We start from the raw sequence: 3,290 nt of genomic DNA on the forward strand, positions 1-3,290 counted from the left end.
GAAGAAAGAGAAAGAAAGAGGAAGAAAACATCTTTTGGGAAGGAGAGAAAAGACAGAAAATATTTTCCCCTATTCATGCAGGGGACATAGAAGATCCAACTCACTGGGTCTGGAGAAGTGGAGACGAGGAGCAGCCGTGGATGGCACTGCAGAATTCCAAGGGCTCTTTTATACTTTTCCTGACCCCCAGTGGGATGGGAACCACGCTTTGTGCAAGAGCTTCCCACGCGTTACCAAACTGTGTTTTGCTGGGTTGGATTGTTTCATTAATTGTCCTAATTGTTCTCCTAAGTGACGTGATAAATTCATTATTAATCCCAAGTCACGTTCCAGGCGCTGCACCCCTCGGGTTTGATCCCATTTGCTCCACATTCCGACCCCCAGGAAGTCGCCTTGGAGCTGGTGCTGTCCCTGGGCCTCGCTGGAATTGAAGCTGGAATGAGTTTAGATCCACTTGAGGGATTTATTGATGAATAAATCGGTTTTGTGCACAATATTTCACTTCCCCTCCCAAAATCTGGATTTTGGGGAGTTGATGGAAGCGCTGCCACTTCCCAGAGCTGCTGGAATGGGAGAACCAGCAGCAGAACCCAGAATTTTCCATGTAAATCGATATTTCCCAATTGGAGGAACCCAGAAAGTTTCACTTTAATTGAGGAGTCAAGGAGGAATTGCTGACTGGCAGAGCTGTCATACCTGGGGATGTCACCGGGGCCTGACAGGGCTTGTTCAGGTTCTGTTGCAAGATCTTAACCCCGATATTGGCTCCTTGTGCTCTGTTTTCCATTCGGGTCTGGAAACACCAGAAATGTGGGGATAGGAGTTATGTAAACATCGACAATAAACTTTATCGTGATAGAAGTGTGAAGTGTGGGATGATCACGGAGTTTTGGGGTTGTTGAGGTTGGAAAAGAGCTCCAAGGTCATGGAGTCGAGCCTGGGACTGATCCTCATCTGGTCACCCAGAACAATGGTCAGATGTTCCTTGGACACGTCCAGGGAGCCCTTTCCAAGGCCTGGCCACCCTTTCCAGGAAAAACAGGATGAAATTCCAGCTCCAAACTGGGGTCACTTCCCTCCCACAGCTCCAACTGAGAATCAAATATCAAACCTCGAAATCTCAAATCTTAGATCTAAAATCTCAAATCTCAAATCTTAGATCTAAAATCTCAACTATCAGATCTCGAATCTCGAATCTCAACTCTTAGATCTCAAATCTCAAACCTCAAATTTCAAATCTTGAATCAAATATCTTAGATCTTGAATCTCAAATATCGGATCTCAAACCTCGAATCTCAACTCACAAAGCTCAAATATCAGATCTGGAATCTCAAATATCAGATCTCGAATCTCGAACATTGAATCTCAAGTCTTGGATCTCAAATCTCAAACCTCGAATTTCAAATCTCTCCAGCTGACTTTGATTTAGAACCAAATTCCCCCCAGTCTGGGGTTTGATGACACCAATGTTTGTGTGAGATATTTGCCTTGGACACCCGCCCCAAAATATCCATCATGTCTAAAACCCTCCTGGGCATTTTTGGTGATTGATAAAAGGAATTTTGCTTGGAGATCTCTCCTCCTATTTATGCATTTCTGCCTTTCACCAGGTGAGGTTTAAACCCAGGAATTCTGTTGGAATTTTCAGGGAATTCAGGAATTCCCTGAAAAAACAATCCTGGCCAGTCTCGAGGTGCTTTTATTGTGTTTTAGGTGGAATCAGCTTCGTGCACTCAAAAATATTTAGGTTTTTCATCCAGTGATGCCTCCTGGACACGTGTCTCCTTGGAATATTGCAGCCGTCCCAAAAGGGGACAAAATTAGGATAATTAAGATGACAAAAGGAGAATTAAAATAATTAAATGCTCTCACACAGGGCTTCCTTGGATGATAATAAGCATCCAAGGAATTAATTTAAGTCCTTTTTAATGAGTTCCTTGGGTTAAATAGGTATAAAAACTTACCCTTCCCAACCGAGGATTTACAAACACAAAATTTGTGTGTTTTCCCAATTCTGGATTTCCAGGGAATTTTCTGCAGAACAGAAAATATTTCCCCCGACAAAGCCACACCAATTTTTGCTCTTGCTGAGGGAATTCCTGATCCTTCACCCTTCCAAGCCAATTCCCAAGTCAAACCAGGTCAGGAAATGGCAGCCGTAATAAAATAATCTAAAAATTATTTAAGGATTAAAGCAAGACGAAGGGTGTGTGCACCAGGTATTGGCTGATGAGGAGTTGATTTACAAATCATTAGCACTTATCAAAGCAATTATTACAATTAGAAGGCGCTTATACAGCAAAAAATTGTCGCTGGTGATGTCCCAAAGTTGTGTTGCATGGCCCGGGAGCTGTGAGGAAAGGTATAAAAACCGGGATTTTCCTGCAGCTTCTCCAGCACCTTCTCCTCAGTCCGGTTTTCTCTGCGAGCCCGGTGAGTTCTCTGCCTCTAATTCCATTTCCATTACCTGGGATGCGGCTGCGGGTGCTGAATCGGGAGATGATTCCATTCAGAGCTCTGAAATGATCGGGAGCATGGACTTGGGGCTCTTTTCCAAGTCAAATTATTCCATTTTATCCATTCTCTCTCTTGGGCAGGGAAGTTTTTTGTGGCTGGAACTGTTGGGAGATGCAGGTCTCCAAATGTGAGGTTGTGTTGTTCCCAGCCACAAAGGGAAAGTGTCAATTAAACTGTGATTATTTGATGGGGAGGTTACAACTTAACCACTCCAAGATTGGCTTTTATTCAGGATGGAGGGAAATGAGAAGAGATCTCGTTTTTATAGGGCAATAATTCCGTCATTCAGGAAATTACAGATTTTATCATCCTGGAAATTACACTGTGTAAAGGCCCAGATCTCCCTGAACATTTTAATTTTACTCCAGCGTCGCAATTCTCCCTCGATCAAAAAAGATGCTGTCAGGAATCTTCCCAAGCTCTCCTTCCCCCCTTTTTTTCCGGCCCATGGAAGGCACCAGAGCAGGATTTCTTTTCCCTCTGGGATTCTGGGCGGTGCGGTTCTGATTGCTGTGCTGCCGCAGGTCGCCGTCCATCCCCAGCATGTCGTCAGGAGCAATGATGAGCAGCGGCTGCTCGTCCCCGTGCGAGGTGTCCTGCCCCCAGCCCTATGCGGACGCCTGGAGCCAGCCCTGTGTCACCTCCTGCGGGGACTCCCGGGCCGTGGTCTACCCTCCGCCCGTGGTCATCACCTTCCCGGGGCCCATCCTCAGCTCCTGTCCCCAGGAGAGCATCGTGGGCACCTCCTTCCCGTTGGGGGCCATGGGATCTTC

This window comes from Geospiza fortis, unplaced genomic scaffold (assembly GCF_000277835.1).
Source record: "Geospiza fortis unplaced genomic scaffold, GeoFor_1.0 scaffold489, whole genome shotgun sequence".
Taxonomy (NCBI): domain Eukaryota; kingdom Metazoa; phylum Chordata; class Aves; order Passeriformes; family Thraupidae; genus Geospiza; species Geospiza fortis.